Consider the following 22,277-nt stretch of genomic DNA (forward strand, 5'->3'; position numbering starts at 1 on the left):
TAATCTGTTGATCAAAGAGGTGGCGTTTAATTTTTCTACTGAGTGCTTGCAGGCTTTCCAGATTTTGAAGTAGAAATTAACAACTGCACCAGTGATAGTAGCACCTGACTGGAATTTGCCGTTTGAGTTGATGTGTGACGCCAGTGACACTGCATTGGGAGCCGTGCTTGGACAAAAGAGGGACAAAACACTTCATGTGATTTACTACGCCAGTATCACCCTGTCAGTCGCCCAACTTAATTATGCAACTACTGAAAAAGAGCTTCTCGCAGTCGTGTTCGCCTTGGATAAATTCAGATCTTATTTAGTGGGAAGCAAAGTCATAGTTCACACGGATCACTCGGCATTGAAGTATTTGATGAGCAAAAAGGAGGCTAAACCCAGGTTAATTCGTTGGGTTTTATTGTTGCAAGAATTTGATTTGAAAATTGTTGACAGGAAAGGCGCGGAGAATCAAGTTGCAGACCACCTTTCACGCTTGGAAAATCATGGAGCTGAGGCGCAAATAATTCATGACGATTTTCCAGATGAGCAGTTGTTTGAGGTAACGAAACTACCTTGGTATATGCAGACATAGTAAATTACCTCTCAAGTAAGTTTCTTCCCTCACATTTAACTTATCAACAGAAAAAGAAATTTTTCGCTGAGTTGAAATATTTTTTGTGGGAAGACCCTTTTTTGTTTAAGATATGTGCAGATGGCATAATTCGTAGGTGTATTCCAGCGGAGGAGGTAAGCCATATACTCTCACACTGTCACACAGGTCCGACTGGAGGTCACTTTGGCACGGGTCGTACCGCCGCTAAAGTACTTCAGTTGGGATTTTATTGGCCTTCATTATTTAAGGATGCATATACCTATGTGCTTGCTTGTGATGCTTGTCAGAAAGTGGGTAATATTTCTAGGAGACACGAGATGCCCCTTAATATTATTCTTGTTTGTGAAGTTTTTGATGTATGGGGTATAGATTTCATGGGACCGTTTCCTGTGTCTGAAGGGAACAAGTATATTTTGGTTGCAATCGATTATGTGTCTAAATGGGTTGAAGCACTGGCTTGTAGGACGAATGACTCTAGGGTGGTTATAAAATTTTTGAAAAAATTCATATTTTCTAGATATGGAATCCTTAGAGCCATAATTAGTGATGGAGGAACCCACTTTTGTAACCAGCAGTTTGATAAGCTTTTGACAAAGTATGGGGTCACTCACAAGGTGGCAACACCTTATCACCCCCAGACTAGTGGGCAAGTTGAGATTTCTATAGGGAGTTGAAAAGAATTTTGGAAAAGACTGTGAATTCCAACAGGAAAGAGTGGTCGAATAAATTAGATGATGCATTATGGGCCTATCGAACTGATTTTAAAACACCTATAGGAACTTCTCCCTTTAGGTTGTTATATGGCAAAGCATGTCATCTTCCTGTTGAACTTGAGCATAAAGCACTATGGGATACTAAATTTCTAAATTTTGATGTGCAGGCTACAGGTGAAGAACGTTTGCTAAAATTGAATGAACTTGACGAGCTTAGGTTGGATGCCTATGAGAATGCCAGAATTTACAAAGAAAAAACTAAGAAATGGCATGATAAGCGCATTGTCTCACGTGAATTCGAGGTAGGCCAAACTGTTTTATTATATAACTCACATTTGAAGCTCATGCCAGGAAAGCTACGGTCGAGATGGTCAGGACCGTTTACTATCAAGCAAGTGATGCCATATGGTACTATCGAAATTCATAGTCCTACAACAGGAGCTTTCAAAGTTAACGGGCATAGGATAAAAATTTATCGACGTAGTATAGTGGATCCGACACAGACCACCATCGACTTGCAAGACCGGATAAATTAAAAAGGGAGGTACAGTCGGGCTATAGACTATAAATTTAGCGCTGTCTGGGAGGCAACCCAGTGTTCTTTTTTCTTATTTTCCTTGGTTTTATTTATTGCTTTTTAATTAATTATTGAAGTTTTTGTGTTTCTTTTCGAATTTTTTTTGAAAAAAAAGAAAGAAAAAAATAGTTTTTATTTTTCTCGCTCGAGCGAGAGCCCCATCTCGCTCGAGCGAGAAGAGTTCTGACCCCGACATCATTTTGGGCTCGCTCCTCCTAGCTCGCTCGAGCGAGCGGGGCATTTACAGAATATAGTTGGGACCCCCTTTCTTCTCCCCTCATTTTTTCTTCTCTCAAATTCTTAGAGCCCTAAATCCCCAAATCGCATCTAATTCGATCTCACCAATTTGCAGGTTAAATTCTTCGCTTCCGTTCGCTCCTCCACTCCAGTTATACTCAATCCATTCCCCTCACCTCCGTCCGGCTCTCTCCAGGCCGAATTCCTGCACGCCGTCTCTCCTCCACTCCAGGTATAATCCAAGCTTCTATACAGTCCGCAATCTCTCGCCGGAATTTGCTCAGATTACTTTCAATTCAATGGGTCCTAAAAGAGCACGATTGGATGGCGCCTCTACATCTCAGCGAGCTTCGACATCTTCATCTTCCTCGGGCATCGCCAGAAAATTCGTTAATGCCGCTGCAAAAGAAAGGTACGACCGGGCTAAATTGAATCGCACCCCTATTCCTGAGAGGGGTGTCGAATTAACTCATAGGGATAGTGGTGTTGCGATTGATATAATGAATAGGAATTGGGAATTTTTCTGCCAACAACCAAAGGCGGCGGTTGTGCCTTTAGTTCGAGAGTTTTATGCTAATGCTGCTGAAAGAGAGGATGGTAAAGCCTTTGTTAGAGGGAAAATAATTTCTTTTGATGAACATGCTTTGAATGCTTTACTTCAAACTCCTGCGGTTGATGATAGTTTTTATCAGAATTTGAAAGTCGACCCCGACTATACTGAAATTCTGGAGCAATTGTGCTATGAAGGGGCGGCTTGGCATGACATGGTTGCATTTTTACATTTTCCTGAAAAATATATGTTATTGGACTCATCCACCTGGTTCGCATTTGCTGCTAAACGTCTGATGCCTATATCTCATACGAGCAGTGTGAACATGGCAACTGCCATTCTGTTATATGCTTTGAGTTTGGATTGCCCGATCAATGTCGGTAGGCTTATTCATAGTGAGATTCGTCGCTGCATCTATACACCATCTCCTCTGGGTCTTTTCTTTCCTAGCATTATTTCAGAGTTATGCATTCAAGCTGGGGTCCAGGTTCGAGCTGACGAGGAATGGCTGCAGCCACGACAGCCCATTGATGCTGCACTTGTTGCAAAGAAGAAAGCAAAGAGGAAGAAGGACTTTCCTCAGGCAGGACGCGCAAGTTCTAGTTCTGCTCCGACACCTCCTCCACGACATCCCTGTCATAGGCCATTTCCTGAGGCAATTCATGAGCTCACTGCTTTTGCTCAGGTTCAGAATGATTTTATGGCAGCTGCGACCGCGAATTTCCAAAGGATAGATGCTCTTCTCTCTGGCCTTACCACACAAATGAGGCTCGACACCTCATCTATTCCTGATGCTGTGTCATTCCCGCCTCCATTTCATTTTCAGTACGCTGCTCCAAACCCATCATATCCGGAGCCACCATTCCAGCACCCGCCTGCACCATAGGATGCTTCTGTTCCACAGCCTCCTCCAGAATATGAGGAGGATCCCGATGCTTTTGCACCGCAGTAGACCAGGGGAGTTCCTTTTTATGTTTTGTGCATTATGTTTTCAGTGTTGTTCTTTGCATTTGTTGTGTGTTTGTCAGCGTTTCTGAAGCATTGAGGGCAATGATTTAGATTAGTATGGGGGGGTGTTTAGTTATAATGTTTCGTGTTCATTTTGTTTGCATTCATTTTGTTTCGTCAGTTGCATATAGTTCGTTTACATAGCATATCATTTCGTTACTGGTGTGTTGAGTCAAGAACGAATTGGATAGCATGGCCAATGATGAGATTGTTTTTGCTCTGTTTTGAAACCATAATCCATGTCCATCTGCCTGTCTGACCACTGCGAACTGGTGAAACCAATTAGATGAATGATCTCTGATTTACTCGGTGATTTATACTAGAATATGAGTTTGAAAAATGCAAACCAAGAGATGATTGAGGCGTCGTTGTGATTTTTGGGCCTAATTTTCTTTGAATTCATTATCTCTAGTGCCCTCTTGAGCCTTCACTTATATGAGTACGTGAGGTACATTTTCTGAAATTGTTGATAATCATCGTTCACTGTTGATGATTGGTTGTTTCTGCACTGATTGAATTTGTATGAGTTGATGGTGAATTGAAACGTGTCTAGAACTAGTTCGAACACTCTTTGAGGCGCAATACGGGCAAAACTGTGATTAGGGATGATTTAGGCAATTTTTCTGTGAATCATTTGAGCTTTTCAAGCTACCCATTGATACATTCTATCCCTAGTACCTTATTTGAGCTTTAATGAAATTGAATGGCACGCGTGAAAATGTGTGGTAAACCCCCATTCGTCATCTTTTTACGGACCTATATTCAGTACCAACTACTAGATTAAACACTAATTCCCACCATAAAAGGAGTAAAATTGCATGTGTAAATGACATGTCCTCCTGCGTCTGAATTTGAAGAGTGGAATAGTGTGAAAAAAAAAAGTAGAATGTATTAGAAAGGAAATTTGAAAATATGTGAATCAATGGTTGGATGAGGTGATTTGGAATGAAACAAGAAAAAGGAGGTGAATAATAATGGTGTAGTCATAATTTACTCCTTGCTTTGAACTGTTATCCTTCATTTGTAGCCATAAGCCAGGCCTAACGTTACAAGCTTATTAAGTCCTATTGACCGAGTCACAGTTGCCCAATATACTAGTGGAGAAGAGTTGTAAGAATTTAGCATATGGACTGTTGATAGACACTATTGATAAGTATGAATTTTTAATCAATACACGCACACACTATTTCTTTTTGTCTTAACCTGATTGTGAGTGTGGCGATGCCAGCTATTTGATTCCTTGGTTACCTGTAAAAGTCCTCATGAGATAGGAATGTGTGGATGGGATTTATATTAAGGTGCTTTGAAATATGAGTTGAAGAGATTATAAGTTTATGCGGTGATCCAGTTTATTTATAAACTTTTACGAGTTAGTAGGTTTGATGTGATTGGATTGGATTTGAGTTGTTTTTGAAAAAAAAATAAAAATAAATTATTGCTGAGGCCATTGCTCCATAGTATTTCTTGATTCTTGATTTTGTGTTTGTTTAGTCTTGCTCGAGGGCGAGCAAGGTTTAAGTATGGGGGAGTTGTTAGCTATGTTTCATATGCATATTTTTACTGTTAGTTTTGCATGCATTCATATGTTTTTGTGGTTGTTTTAGTTAGTTTTAGCATCTTTAATTCATTTATTTGCATAATAATCCTCTTGTTCTGTTTTGAAGGAAAACTTGGCATTATTTAGATTTTTGGACAGAAGGTTGCTCGCTCGAGCGAGAGGCAATGCCCGCTCGAGCGAGCTCATGGTTGCAAGTTTGTTCTAGAAGGTTGCTCGCTCGAGCGAGAGGCTATGCCCGCTCGAGCGAGCTAGACGGGGAAAAAAGGATTTCGAGACAGAAGATGGCTCGCTCGAGCGAGAGGCTATGCCCGCTCGAGCGAGCCAGGTTGGAAAATTTATCTCCCGGACAGAGAACTGCTCGCTCGAGCGAGACCCTATGCTCGCTCGAGCAAGAATCGCGCACAGAGTTTTTAAAAACGGAAAGTCTTACTCGGGAAGGATACCAACTTTTGAAGACCCTTGGGCATATAAATATGATTCTTATCAGCAGAATAAGGGTTTTCACATCAGATTTGAAGGCAAGAGGCGGCTATCACCATCAACTCGATTCTTCTTCTTCTTTTATTTTATTTTTGGATTTGATTATTATGTTTAGAGTAAAAAGCTTTTGTTCTTAAATTATGTTGAATGTTGAGTAGTTTCTTTCTTTCGATCAAGGCCACGTGATTGGGCCAGACAGTTCATGTAAAAACTTGATTTGTTTATTTGAGATTTTCAGACTTGATTGAGTTTATTGATTTTCAAATTTATTTTTGTCTTACAAATTTCCTGTCCAGTTGTTTGTTTGCTCGTTAATTGATTCCAAGTCGACAGAGGAGGTATCGAATTCGATCACTTTGATTTTCAACATAGTGTAAAACTGACTAGAAATAGAATTCGGTTTCAGTATGCGGTTTAGGTGTTTACTGAATTTTCACAGTGATTTATGCATTCAAATTTGATTAGAATTATGAAAGATTAGTTCATCAATATTTGAATAGGTTTGATTGTTCTAGAAATAGTCCTTCGAACAAATTACAAAAATTCCCGTGAATTAAGATTAATTCTGATATCTTAGATCAACTGCTTGTTGCATGAATTGTCTGGTACCTACGTGACCCTTGATCGAACTTTTCCAAAATTTTAAGTAATCCAAAGTTTTCCAGCTGCGTTTTAATTAAATTGATTTTTATTGCAATTTTAATATTTAGTCTAAAATCTGAAATCATTATTTTTTTAATTAGTCTAGATTAAGTAGAAATAAATATATTTTGGTAATCATACTTTTATAGTACCTGTGGGTTCGACATCCAGACTTTTGTCCACTTTATTATAATTTGACCTGGTTCGCTTGCCAGTAGAATTTATTCATACCGAAATAGCCGATCACGGGGCGATCCTAAGGTGCTGCTGCTCGCGGAGGTGGAAGTACATTCTCTCGAGTGGTACCAGTAATAGGTCATTTGACCTTTAAGAGCTATTCATCCGCACCCCATGTAACTCCAGCATGTGCACAAAGATCTGTGATCAGAGAGGGGTGCGGCAATACTCCAGTAGTGGTGCCCTTAACCACTACAAGAATGGAATCCTGAATGATATTCCCCAAATTAATCGTCTTCCCTGATACGATACTGTAAGTCAACATAGCCCGTTTCTTCTTCACATCAGAGGTGTGTCCGGTGGGCATCACACGAGCAGCTATCAGAAAAAACCAAGACCTCGCGTCTTGATTTATTTTCCCGAAAGGAAAATGCACAACTTTTTCATCTTTCATCTTCCATTGCGCCCCTTCTTCACAAAGAGTGGCAAGTATCTCATCATAATCCACATCACTTATCTTGAACTCCGCATATTCATCCTCGTCAAAAGATGGCATACCATAGAAGGTCTTAATGGTATGCCCATCAAATGCCACCCTCTTTCCTCGCACGAGTACATGGAATTGTTCATGCTTGCATTTCAGGTTAGCATAAAATTCTCGGACTAAAGAAGTCACGGCATCACCAGGATGTTTCACAAAACCCATCCATCTTTGCTCATGAGCTTCCTTTCGTACATCCCACAAGGCCAGAGGAGCATTAGGGTCAAAGCCCCTTTCTCGAACCATGCTCTTACTCACCATTAGAGGATAATTTTTGGCAGCTTATCGTCCCAAAAATGTTCTCGATCATAACCAGACGAGGACGCACCTTGTTTTTGTTTCTTTTTCGTTGCCATAGCAAAAATTCAATCACAACTCCAACAAAATAGCAATGCAACAACAATTCTACTCCTCCAACAACCCGTGCAAAACCAAACCAATCAACACTACACCACGCTAACCCAATATACACTGCCAATGTAAAACACAACAATAACTTCGGATGATCCAATTTCATAACAACCCAAAATACACGCCTCACAACAACCCGTGCAACCACAAATCAAGCAATCAAATTTATCACGAATTGACCACGCCAACTAAATATTCAACCCAAAATACATTTCCAATTTCACGAATAGCCACAAGAATTTCAGATAATCGATGTTTGAACAACACCAGTGCACATAATTCCCACTGAAACATATACAAACCAACGCAATCCCTTTTCCGCAAATTTCAGACACAACAAATTCTCAAATTACCTCTTGCTGAAAATTATAACCGACTCAAATATCACGTGAACTCGAGGTGCGAGTCTTGTGAGACGTCTAACAAAAAAGATTCCCCTTTCTCTTTTAATTCGAATACCAATCTTCTACAGCTGAAGATGAGATGAAATCCCCTGCCTCAAAGAACCCTAGCTGTGAAATTGCTGGAACCGAGAACACAAATTTATGCCAAGACGTAATAGAGAAAATGACGGGAGGTATGATGTTGATGTTATTTTTCAGAGATGGGGCGAACTAGGTTAGAATTTAGGTGTGAGAGGGAAAAACGGCATGGAGAGGCGAATGATGTAAAAGGAATATATGCAGACTGATGTAATCGATCCCCTTTTATTTTTCAGAATTTTTACGGTAGCGCTGGAGCGCTAGGAATCTGGCGCTGGAGCCCAATTAGTTTCAGAAATGGCGCTGGAGCGCCTTGATGAGAGCGCTGTAGCGCTGAATACTAGACTTTAATAAAAAAAATTCCAACTTAAGAACAGTGCTGGAGCGCCTGGAATGTAACGCTGGAGCGCCTGATCCTCAAATTTCATACTCCAAAATGTGATTTTTGTGAAGAAAAGTACCTGCAATAAAACTCTTAATTAGGACCAAAATTAGTAAAATAATAAAATTATTGAAATTCAATAAAATTAACTAAAAATAAAATAAAATAAAACTAAAACAAAATTAAAATTTGGGTTTCCTCCCAAAGAGCGCTTGGTTTAGCGTCATCAGCCCGACTTTTCTAGAGTTTTTATGCAGGTTCGATCAAAGCAACTTTCTCCATGTTCCGCACTTCATTGCCAAAATAATTTTTCAACCTCTGCCCATTGACTTGGAAGGTTTGACCATCGTGACAGCTCAGTTCAATGGCTCCATAGGGATGCACTTTCACCGCGGTGAACGAATTAGACCATCGAGATTTCAACTTACCTGGAAATAATCTGAGACGAGAATTAAACAATAATACATGTTGTCCAGGATCGAATTCTCTCTCCAGTAATATTTTTTCATGCCATTTTTTGTTTCGTTCTTTGTAGAGCTTGGCATTTTCGTATGAATGATTACGAAACTCCTCGATCTCATGCAACTGCAACTGTCGCTCTTTGCCAGCAGCTTTTATATCAAAATTCAACTTTTTCACCGCCCAATACGCTCGATTCTCTAACTCCACTGGCAGATGACATGCTATACCGAAGACCAACCTATATGGTGACATGCCAATCGGAGTATTGAATGCGGTCCGGTATGCCCATAGTGCATCATCCAACTTGATTGCCCAATTCTTCCGGTTCGTGTTTACAGTCTTTTCCAAAAATTGCTTGATTTCCCGGTTGGATATTTCAGCTTGCCCATTTGTTTGTGGATGATATGCACATGTCACTTTATGCCTAACACCATATTTTGTCAGTAATGAATTAAATATTTTGTTGCAAAAATGCGTACCTTCATCACTGATAATGGCCCTTGGAGTTCCAAACCTCGTGAAAATATTTTTCTGCACAAACTTCACCACTACACGAGCATCATTAGTGGGGGTGACGATTGCTTCCACCCATTTCGAAACACAATCAAAAGCCAATAAAATATAAGATTGACCAAAAGAGATAGGAAACGGTCCTATAAAATCTATACCCCAAACATCAAATAATTCAACTTTTAAAATATTTGTAAGGGGTAATTCATGACGCCTAGATATATTTCCCATCCTTTGACATCTATCACATGATTTTACCAATATATAAATGTCTTTAAACAGAGTTGGCCAATGAAAACCAGATTGAAGTACCTTGGTTGCTGTCCGTGAGGCTCCAAAGTGACCACCATACGATGCAGAGTGACATTAGTCCAAAATTTTTTTTGCTTCAGCTTCATCCACACATCTCCTTATCACTTGATCCAAACACTTTTTTTACACAAACGGATCATCCCACAGATAAAACTTGGCATCATGGAAAAATTTCTTTTTTTGGTGATGATTAAGATCTGGAGGCAAAACACCACAAGAAAGAAAATTAGCAAAATCAGCAAACCAAGGTAGTCTAGAATTTACCTCAAAAAGATGCTCATAAGGAAATTGTTCCTTCATGAGTTCATATTAAGCTTTTCCTTCCAACTCCAAACGAGATAGATGATCCGCCACTAAATTTTCACTCCCCTTCTTGTCTCTAATTTCAAAGTCAAACTCTTGTAGCAAGAGTATCTACCGAATCAGTCTTGGCTTGGCATCCTTCTTGGCAAAGAGATAACGAATTGCTGCATGGTCAATATAAACAATTACTTTTGAGCCAATGAGATACGACCTGAATTTTTCGAATGAGAACACCACAGCCAACATCTCTTTTTTAGAAGTAGTATAATTCTGTTGTGCTCCATCAAGGGTGCGACTGGCATAATAAATCGCCCGAAACATCTTATCTCTTCTCTGCCCCAAAACTGCTCCCACAGCATAATCGCTGGCATCACACATCACTTCAAACGGCTCTTTCCAGTCAGGCGCAATCATAATAGGCGCAGAAATTAGTGCCTACTTAATCCTTGTAAACGCCTGCAAACATGCATCATAAAAAATAAACGATGTATCTTTTTCTAATAAATTACATAAGGGTTTAGTAATTTTAGAAAAATTTCTAATAAAGCGACGATAAAACCCGGCGTGTCCCAAGAAACTTCTAATGGCTTACACATTATTTGGCGGTGAAAGCTTTTAAATTGCTACCACTTTTGCTCGATCCACCTCAAGACCATTAGATGACACTTTGTGTCCAAGTACTATTCCCTCTTGCACCATGAAGTGACATTTTTTCCCAGTTAAGTACTAGATTTTCTCTTGGCAGCGCTGCAAAACAAGGGTCAGATTGTGAAAACAATGATCAAAAGAGGACCCAAACACCGAAAAATCATCCATAAAAATTTCCATAACTTCTTCCACCATGTCCGAAAAAATTGCCATCATACACCGCTGAAAAGTAGCCGGTGCATTAGACAAACCAAATGGCATTCTCCTAAAAGCATAAGTACCATAGGGACAGGTGAAATTTGTTTTCTCTTGATCCTCTGGCGCTATAGCAATTTGATTGTAGCCAGAATAGCCATCTAAGAAATAGTAATGTTTGTACCCAGCCAACCTGTCAAGCATTTGATCAATAAAAGGAAGAGGAAAATAATCTTTTTCTAATAGCCTTATTCAACCTTCTATAATCAATGCAAACTCTCCAACCAGTGACAGTACGAGTCAAAATCAACTCATTTTTCTCATTTTTACCACATCCATACCTCCCATTTTCGGCACAACCTGTACTGTAAACTCCCAAGAACTGTAAGATATAGCATAAATAATACCAACATTCAATAGTTTCAAAACCTCAGCTTTTACCACTTCTTTCATCGTAGGATTTAATCTCCTTTAATGATCAACATAGGGACTATATGACTCCTCCATTAAAATTTTATGCATGAAAATATTGGGACTAATTCCCTTGATATCAGAAATTGACCAACCCAAAGCAGATTTAAATTTTCTCAAAACTCTTAATAATTTATCTTTTTCATCATGAGTAAGAGAGGATGAAATAATTACCGGGTAAGTCGAATTTTCTCCCAAAAATGCATAACATAAATGACCAGGCAGTTCTTTAAATTCAGGAGTAGGAACTGGTACCTCTTTGATGGACTCCTCAGGAAATTCTTCAATTGTTTCTTGGCCCTCTTTTTTCCTTTGGAAAACTTTCAAAAGCAAGGAATTGCTCTCTAAGTTCCGAATCATCCCCATCAAACTGGGTTACAGAATTAATTAAACACCTAGCCAATGCATCCTCCAACTCCATTCCTGCACAAAAATTATTCTCATGAGAATCAGATAAATCAATGCGATTACAAGACTGTACCTCATCTTGGTATTTCATGGTTTTATAGATATTAAACGTGACAGATTTACCACCAACTCGTAGAGTTAATTCACCCTCCTGCACATAAATTAACGCTCTGTCAGTCGCCAAGAATGGTCTACCCAAAATTAGAGGGACATCCTGATCTTCTTCCATGTCAAGCACTACAAAGTCAGCAGGAAAAATAAATTTATCAACTTTTACCAAAACATCTTCCACAACTCCTCGAGGATAAGTAAGAGAACGATCAGCCAACTGTAGAGTAGACGTCGTTGGTTTCACCTCGCCAAGCTCCAAAGACCTGAATATAGACAACAACATTAAATTAATACTTGCACCTAAATCACATAATGCCCTATTAACAGTTGCACCACCAATAATACAAAGAATAGTAAAACTCCTTGGATATTTCAATTTTGTGGCAGTTTCTTTTGCAAGATGGCGCTGCACTCCACAGTCAACTTCACCGTCTCAAATTCTTCAAGCTTTCTCTTCCTTGCCATCACATCCTTCATGAATTTTTCATAGTGTGGCATCCGCTCAAAAGCATCAGCGAATGGAATATTTATATGGATTTTCTTGAAAATGTCAAGAAACTTAGAAAACTTCTCATCCTACGCTGTTTTCTTGAACCGCTGTGGATATGGCAGAACAGGTTTTGGCACAGGCGGTTTCTCAGGCACAAATGCAGATTTGCTGGAATTTTTGCTATCATATTTTTAAGATTCCACCACAATCTCTTCAACCACTTCATCATCTACTACCTTTGGGTCATCAACCCCAAGTTCTTTACCACTTATCAAAGTAACAGCCTTGCATTGCTCCCTTGGATTAACCACATTATTGATGGGAAACACACCTCTCTGCTGATTATTCAATGCATTCGTCAATTGATCAATTTGTGTTACAAGATTTTTTACAGAAGCGCTCACATTGGTCAAGTGCGTCTCCATACTATCAAGCTTATTCTCATTCCTCTTAAATCTTGTGGATGACTCTGAAATAAAATTATGCACCAATTCTTCCAAAGATGCCTTACCCTCACCATTCTGAGTATTGAACTCCGGTGGAGGATTCAACACATTCTTATTGTTTGCATAGGAAAAATTCTCATGATTACGCAAACTAGGATGATACTGATTGGGTACAGGATTACCTCGATAGTTGTCGTAATTTCTGTTGTTCACATCTTAAGCTTGCTCCACACTCTCAAATCCATCGGCAAAATTTACGGCATTCGCCAGAGATTTCGTCTCAGTAGAAACTTGATTTCCTTGGGTCAATGCAGCCAACTATGTAGAAATAGTAGCCATTTGAGCAGGCAAGGCCGTAAACGCATCAAATTCATAAACTCCAGCAGGATTCCTTATTGAAGATCTCTCACTCGGCCACTGATAACTTATTAATAGTCATTTTCTCAAGCATCTCATATGCCTCCGCATGAAATTTAGAAAAGATCGAACCTCCAGCAGCAGCATCCACAGAAATACGAGTTGGCCCATTCAAACCATTGTAGAATAATTCGATTTGTTCCCAATCTGGAAAATTATGGTTCGGACACTTCCTAAGCAATTCCTTGTAGCGCTCCCAAGCTTCATACAATAACTCATGATCTTGATGTTTGAAATTAGTGATCTCAATTTTTAGTTGGGCAGACTTGGCAGACGGAAAGTACTTAGCCAAAAATTTAGATGCCATGTCCTCCCATGTAGTGATGCTCCCAAGAGGTAATGACTGCAACCAACTACGAGCATTGTCCCTAAGAGAGAACGGGAACAATCGTAGTCTGATGGTGTCTTCAGTAACACCATGACTTTTTACTGTGTCAGCAATCTCCAGGATAGTATGCAGGTGCAAATTTGGATCTTCAGTAGTTGCACCCCTAAACTGATTCTGCTGCACCATATTAATCAAAGCTGGCTTCAACTCAAAATTATTCGCTGTGATATTCTGTCGAGCTATTCTAGAATAATGATTTTTGATCACCGGTCGAAAGTGATATCTGATTGGCACCGAAGCATTATTGACAACTCTTTCTCTTTCTTCAGCCATTTGTTGCAACTCTTCTCTTCTAGCTTTTCTCAAAGCTTTAACATTTTTCTCGATTTTCGGATCAAAGAGCAGTGAGTCGTAACTATGGATTTTTCGCATAAACAAGAGAAATATTTAAAATTAGAACCAACAAAATAAAATAAAATGCTCTAAATCAAAATTAAGACTAATTAGTACAATTTAATATAAATCAAATAAAATTCATTCCCTGGAAACGACGCCAAAAACTTGTTGCGTGTTTTTCGCTCTAAAGCGCACAATGTCAAGTTATAATATAGGAATTTAGTCCAAGTAGATCCCACGGAGAATGAAGAAATAATATTATATCAAATATTTGCAACTAACAAAATCCTAATCCTATGTAGAGCGACGAAAATGGTTTGATTTTAATAAAACTAAAATTTTGCAAGAAATAAAATTTAATAACCATGAGTTCACGAGATGAAAATTCAATAAGCAATGAATGCTAGAGGTTCGACTTCACTTGACTATCCACCACAATTTATTTCTAATGATTATTTAATCATAAATTCTTCTAGTTTATTAGTCAAGAATCCCTATTATTTTTTACTACCTCTCTCGAGTGTCAAGTAGAAATTCGTATTCAATAGCAAACTCAATATGTCTATCTAAGTTTAACTATTAAATCTGATAAACGGCACGAGAATTCTTCTAATGACTTCGATGGAGTTATATGCCTCTCGAACAATATAAACACCCAAAATGTATTTTTCTATGTCGTATTCAAAATCTCCTCTCTCGAGTGATAGATTCTAAATAAATTATCATTCAATCTATGGCCAGTAAAGTAAATTGAAAGCATTAAAATCAGAAAAACACAAATAAACTTTACGAAGAATTCAAAAATATATATATATCAAAATATCCAAATCATGAGTTGCAGTCAAGATCCGTCTCCATCTAGGCTAAGAAATTAGTTCATGACACAATTAAAAATCAAATAAGACATGTTTTTCCAAAAATCCATTAAACTAGAAAAATAGAGTTAAAAGAGAAACTAGAACGAAGTAGAATTAAGCTTCCCCGTCGCCGGATGCCACCGTCTTCCGTCTTCGTACTAAGTTCTCGAGCTCTTGTGCACTCCAAAACTCTGAATAGCCATCCCTATACTCTGAATACACTCTTAACCCTCGTATCCCTCAAAATAAGCTATAAAATCCTTATTAAACTCGATTAGAGACTTTCCAAATTTTAGGAGACTACGCAGCATTGGAGCGCCCGTCAAATTTCCTCAACAGCGCTGGAGCGCTGGTATGATAGAGCTGGGACGCTGACCTGTTCACTTTTAAATTACATTTTTCAACTCTTTTCTTCACCTCTTTTTGACTCTTTTGATCAACTAAAATGAATAACACTCAAATTCCTGCAAACAACAATAACAACAAGAAAAATGCATAATATCGCTCAAAACATAACAAAAGCCAAGCTAATTTATATAAAATATAAGTCCAAAAATTGCACTTATCAAATCCCCCCAAAATTAAACTTTTGCTAGTCCCGAGCAAAACAAAAACAAAACAATTAAACAAACAAGAAATTAAAAACACACAAGAAAGCTGTAAAACTTAAATAACCCAACTGGCCTCAGATGTTCAACAATTAATCCATTTGAAGCTAATTTTCTCAAGAGTTCTCGTGCGTGTGTGATTAGCCAATCCCATCTAGCCCCCTAACTTTCGATCAAATCATGCAACTAGTATTTCTCAAAGATTCATTAACCCAGCCCTATAGTTTCTAAATACTCTCCACCAAGTTCAACTTATACTCGCATAAATCAAAATAATTTTTCAGTGATTACATTTTTTTTTCTGTTGCTTTGGCAACTTTTATTCATTCAATAAAAAATTTTCAATTAAATTGCCTAAATCATTCCTATGCTTGGATCAGTTTACCTCGGTCTTGAGCATAAATCACCAAAGTTAAGAATCAAATTATCCAATCAACTTACAATATCCACATAACTTTTTTTACTTATTAGGAGTATCGACAGTCAAGGCTGTAGTGCATAAAATGTGAGAACTCAGGATACAATGTCGCCAACACTAGATTATATGCTCTTTTTTTATTTTTACAACTCATCATCATAGACCATTTTTTTTTCTTTTCTCATTTTCACATTTTTTTTCTGAAAGAAACAACCACACAAACTAACAATAAAATACTGACACAAAATAAAACATGCAGAAAACACAATACAAATTAAAAACAATAAAAACACAGATGCAGGAACTAGTGACTAATTCAACATTCAAAACCCATCAAAATTTCAAACCAACTTCAACAGACAAAACCATTCAACAACCCATTCAACAAAACTCATTCAACACAATTCATCAAAACAACACCACCCCCCCAAACTAAGATATGTGCATTCTCCTCAATGTGAAATATATCAATAAAAACAAGGAGAATACACATACCTACAACAATTACCGTCAGTGGTCATCGTCCATGTCATCATCCTGGAGGGGCTAAGTAGGAGGCTGGGAAAACGGCTGATACTCGCTGGAGTCACTACATTAATATTAATATATTTTTTTGTCGACATAAATATAATAATATTTGTAACATGAATTCTAGAAATAAAATATAAACAAAATATATCATCCATAAGAATATGTCATAATAAGAAAATACTAAACAAAGTAATAAAATCCATACAAAATGTAAAAATCATTTTTCGAACCAGTACATAATCATTTGAATATCGCTCATATCGTTGTTTTGAAGAGAAAGCATTGGTTTTTTAGAATTTTCATAAAATGAGATTCTTGCAAATAATAAAATTATAAAAATACCTCAATTCTCAAACCATGAAACAAACTATATAAGAACAATCCAATAATTCACTTATTTAAGAAAATCCAACATATTCTTACCCAAAATTAAACATAAATTATGGGAACAAGCAAGAATCTCAAAGCATCTAAAAGATTAATTAAAATATTTGACTTATAATTATTTGTCATTTTTTTCTTTCAAATTCAAAAAATTTCTGCAAAGTTCAAACAATATCCCTTCAAATTCAAAATATTTTTGCAAATATTCTAAGTAGATAAGAAATACCCACTTTTAAAAATTTGAGAGACTCAAAAAAAAAAATCCAAATGTGCTTGAGCTATGGAATGAGATGAGGTTTTTTACTTTTCAATTGCTCTATTTTCTTTGGTCACTCTTGAGTATTTGAATGACTTTGTCTTCTCTCTCTTTAGCATGTGAAAATTTGTTGATCAATATGTTGATTCCATCTCCTTTGTTCTGCTTGATATTGAATCTTTGCTATTTGTTTTATTCTTAATCGCATTTAAAATTAAGATAGAGTTTATATATATATATATATATATATATATATTTATATATATATTATATAAATTAAAATAAGGTTTATCATTCAAGATCTTATTCTTCCCAATCTCCGTCTATGTGGGTGCATGATAATTTTTCTTTTTGGTTGCTAAATTTTGTAATTTAAGACCTTATTTTTCTTCAATAAGATGTTCTTCAATAAGATTTACATGTTTTACCCTCTCAAAAATAAAAAATAAAAAATAAAAAAATAAAAAAATAAAGGTTTATCATTCATGTTTTATCACTTATTATTCATGGACTTCTTAAAAATGGGCTCTTCAACCTATCTTTTTTTTTTTTATTTATGGTTTTGGTGCCCCAAAAATTTTTGAACCTGAGACACTTACCTCATTTAATACACTACAGGTCCGGGCCTGATTCGACCTTATCCAAGTTGATTATCTAGGAAAAATGTCTATTTTTCGAATATTATGTCTGTAATATAGTCCCACATTATGAAATATAAGGCATCTAATTAGTTTTCAATCACAATTGGGAAAGGGACAAGACGTTGAAGCATGCACGCATGGATTGTATATAAAAGCCATTAAGTTGGAGAATTTACAACAAGCAATCATAGTACTAATTATAATTCGGCCACCAAATTAAATTAAATTAATTTGAAAACAAAGATGTAACAATTGCATAAAACAAATAAATATATTGCCATTTTTTATCCGGCCGACGGGCACAAATATTCTTGTTGTTATATTGTGTGCGTTATAAACATCAAAGAATCCTTGTAATCGCACCAAATTTTCTTTCCCAAATAACCCTTCACCAAAATATAATTATTTTTTTGAAGAAAATATAAGATGTCATAATTAATGGAAGTTCAAGAATTGTCTTTAAAATAAAATCATTTTAAATCCTTTAAAAAAAGTTGTTTGACATCAATAAATTTCACATAAAAATTCACAACATATAAAACAATATTTTATATGAAAATTTAATATATGCACAATCGTCGGTGGCAAAATTTGCTAGTTATTGTATGCTATGCCAAGTATATGTAACAAAAAATACTTCTCACATTATTAAAAAAAACATAATCTATTTATATTGATGATTCTGATAAAAAACATGATCTCTTGGCCGAGCTAAGAGATCTAGTCCAACCTGACAAGAGCCTGAAACCAACGACAAGATTATTAAGAAGGATCGGAAGATGTTTTCGATGTATCCTCTCCGACGCTCAAGTCATATTCGAGGACAACAAAATATAGTGAGTGATGTGTGTGCACTCGATGATGTTGATTAACCCTTAACAATGAAATCGAACTTGGTATATTTATAAGAGAGGACTTCGGATTTGGTGCTGCCCTTCCTTAATTATAATCCGTGATTCTTAGCTGAGATCTTGTTCAAATCCTCCCTAAAGATGGAAGGCCGAATCATTGAAATGATATGATAACGTTTGGCTGAGCTGGTGTTCTAACCGAGCTTACACGATGGCCGACCTGAGAGACTAGCCGACCTCCACCATTGGGAGACCTACCACCTTGCCGTCCTGAGATTGATGGCGAGGGAGTTGTGCCGACCTGCCACATTTACCAACCTGCCATCTGGCCGACCTGAGATCGGTGGTGAGGGAGCTGTGCCGACCTGCCAACATGGTCGACCAGAGAGACTAAGATAAGGGCCATCCTTTGAATAAGATGATCTCATACACGGGTATCACAAGTCCCCACCCCCCCTCTCACCCCTCGAATTCGAACTGAAGTCCAAGATTGGATTCGTGAAGTCTAAGATGACCCTAAAATTTCCACTGACTTGAGGTGCCCCCAGAATTTTAACCGCCACAGTTGACAAGACGTGCCATCATTACCTCCTACCCACCATTTTTTAAACTTCCAAGAAATCTAGGCCATCTGCCTGGTTAAGATCAACAGTCGGATTTTGCTTGAATGGCCTATAAATACACCCATTTAGTAAATATTTATTCACTTCCATTCTTACTTGTTTGCTTGGCTTCTTCTCGAAATTCTCTCGACCATCTCAAATTCTGCCAACCCTCCTAATTTTTTTCCTTAGTAAGTACCAAGTTTATTATGGATTCAATCTCCCGGACTCACCCAAAGAGCTTGAATGATGTGTTCCATGAGGTGGATCAATATGATCCTCTCAAGGTTACCTCTGCAAGCGAGCCTATAGGCGAGGACCCTGCTAATGGGGCATCCTTGGTTCGAGTGGACAATCCTATATATGATATTCCCACTGCCCCTAGTGTACCGTGGTACGAGCTATACCCCTCTGAGCTATCAGCCTCAATTGAGGATAGACTGAGGGATCTATCACATGTGCCTTCTGACTATGATTTTCTGATCCCTGAGCCCGAGGACCGAGCTGATCAACCTCTATAGGGTTATTATACCTTCTACGTTGACCAGCTAGAGGGAGGTCTTAGGTTCCTCCTCCCCCTTATTTTTCAACATCTCAACCGATATTACCAACTCCACCTCGGTTGGTTTACCCCCAACTCTTTATGAACACTTTGTAGTTTTTTCATTTTGTTTAGGACCTTAGGCTTTGAAGTAAATTGTTTTACTTTATGCACATTCATGCTCCCCAAAAGATCCGAGGAGGGCCCTTTTTATTTCACGGGTCGGCCCGATTGCAAGTGCTTTGATGGTTCTCCTAGTTCCAACAATTTTGGAAGAGTACTTTCTTTTTTTTTTTTTTTGTCCCTCCAACGCTTGGAACATTTGCTCCACTTGGAGGGATACCCTACCGACCTTACTGCCCCTACCCCTGCCCCTGCCCCTAGCTTTTAGTAAGGGGGAACTATTTATGGGGGGTCATAGGGCCATAGGGGAGAGGTGCATTGACCCTTTTGTCCTGTTTGATGAAGACATGTCATGTTACCATAAGCTGAGCTCCGTCGATGTTTGAGTTCGAGGTAACATAATTACGGCCCTTCCCCTTTCTCTCACCACTTTACTTTATCATATTTTCTTTCCATTGTTAAACTTTTTTTTGTGCTTTCCCAAAAAGAAGAGTGATGGATGCTACCATTCACCAAGCTGTTGAAAGGAAGAGAGAAACATCCCAAGCTAAAGGGAAGGCAGAGGGCAGCTCGTCCAAAGAGTGGACTCCCTCTCCCAAATTTCAGCAACCTCCTGAGTAGTCGGGATCCCAATATCGGGTATAAAAGAGGTGTGCTCCGAGAAATCCCTGCTCTGAGATGATCGAGCTAGACTCAAGGAATTCCATCACTCGAGAAGCCCTTATGCTCCTCCAGGTCCGGGCAGACAGGCCCCAAACACCCGTGGGTCAGTGCAAATCCAACTTTTTGGATTTTTATCGTGATGACCTGCGGATTTTAAAGGTAGGCCTCACTCATTTAGCTGGTTCTGTCCTCCGGGACATGCCCTCATTGGCTGATGCATAGTACGTTAGATGCTTCGGATGGCTCGAGATCACCCACTGATCCAACATTTCCATGGCCGAGGTAATTATTTTAATTAGTGTACCCTTTCATCACTTTGATCTATATTCACTTCTATTTTTGTTTCTAACAGACCTCAATCCTAAATGCCAAGGTGACCTTCCGTTCTAACAACGTGCGGAAGCAGTCCTTTCATGACTCTAAGTTCTGTGAGTCTACCACTGCGACCTAGAGAAGACCTTGAAGGATTTGAAGCTCTCCTTCGATAAGGAGAATTCCAACTCCGGTACCCTAGAGGAGGACATGCGGCTGGGCTTCCAAGCTGAGCTCTTGAAGCTGCATAATGAGCTGAAATTGGCTGAGCTGCATTTGGAGGCCTCCCAGGGGAGCTCAAGGGAGCGGAAGAACATATCAGAGAGGCCAATCAAGAGATGAAGGGGATACGAGCCGAGCTTTCCAAGGGAGAATAGGGATTCAAGGAGGCTTTCCTGAAGTTGGAGGAGTTCCTCGACATATTCGGTGACAAATCCTATGGTTACCTTGCCATAGGCTTCAAGGGCTGTACTGAGCAGTTCTAGGCAGCTAGCTACCCTCCCTAAGGAACCCATTTTTATTTATAGATGTATATGAATATGTTATGTCTCTGTTTGCAGGTGAGAAAAATTAATTTTATCGTTTCGCGCTGATGTTATTATTTGTTTATGAATGATTTTTATTATTCCATTGTCATTTACCCAACGCTTGGATCCAATCTAAGACTTAAGGTCAGCTTTAAAACTTGGAAATTTCAGCAACACTTTATTCTAACCTGAGCCCTAAGGTCGGCGTTAGATCTTGGACAATTCATCAATACTGGGATTTGAGCTGAGCCCGAAGGACAACTCTATGATCTATAAAATATGTGCTGGAATGTGAGCTGAAACTACGAGGCCATCTTTATAATATCTGAAATGGGTTAACACTTGAGTTTGAGCTGAGCCCCATAAGATCAGCTCTATAAACTGTATAATTTGTTTACACTTGAATTTGAGTTGAACCTATAAGGTTAGCTGAATATAACTTGTTAAATTTGTTAACACCTGGATCTGAGCTGAGCCCATAAGGTCAGCTCAATATAACTTGCCAAAATTTGTTAACACATGAATCTGATCGAAACCAGTAAGGTCAGCTCAACATAACTTGTAAAATTTTTTAAGACCTGAATCTGAGTTAAACCAGTAAGGTCAGCTCAACATAACCTGTAAAAAATTTTAACACCTGGATCTGAGCTGAACCCGTAAGGTCTGCTCAATATAACTTGTGAAATTTATTAACACCAGATTCTGAGCTAAGCTGGTATGGTCAGCTCAACATAACCTATAAAATTTGTTAACACCTGAATCTGAGCTGAGCCCATAAGGTCAGCTCAATATAACCTGTCAAAAATTGTTAACACCTGGATCTAAGCTAAACCCGTAAGGTCAGATCAATATAACTTGTGAAATTTGTTAACACCTGATTCTGAGCTGAGCCAATAAGGTCAGCACAACATAACCTGTAAAATTTGTGAACCACTGAATCTGAGCTGAGCCCGTAAGGTGAGCACCATATAACCTGCCAAATTTTTAGCACCTGAATCTGATCTTTGATCCGAGATCAGGGGCCTCAGCTTAGAGTGACCAAGGTGATGCTTGACGTAATCAAGACTTTTGACATCCGAGGCCAGGGGCCTCAGCTCGGTGTGACCTAGG

General features: G+C 38.3%; 1 non-coding gene across 1 annotated transcript; it reads left to right on the top strand.

Moving 5' to 3' along the window:
- The first annotated feature begins 13,281 nt into the window (after positions 1 to 13,281).
- On the top strand, positions 13,282 to 13,388 carry LOC140869873 (small nucleolar RNA R71). The gene has a single exon (XR_012146864.1). It is a non-coding gene; the product is annotated as a small nucleolar RNA R71 (small nucleolar RNA).
- The last annotated feature ends 8,889 nt before the right edge of the window (positions 13,389 to 22,277 follow it).

Source organism: Henckelia pumila, chromosome 4 (genome assembly GCF_033568475.1).
Source record: "Henckelia pumila isolate YLH828 chromosome 4, ASM3356847v2, whole genome shotgun sequence".
Lineage (NCBI taxonomy): Eukaryota > Viridiplantae > Streptophyta > Magnoliopsida > Lamiales > Gesneriaceae > Henckelia > Henckelia pumila.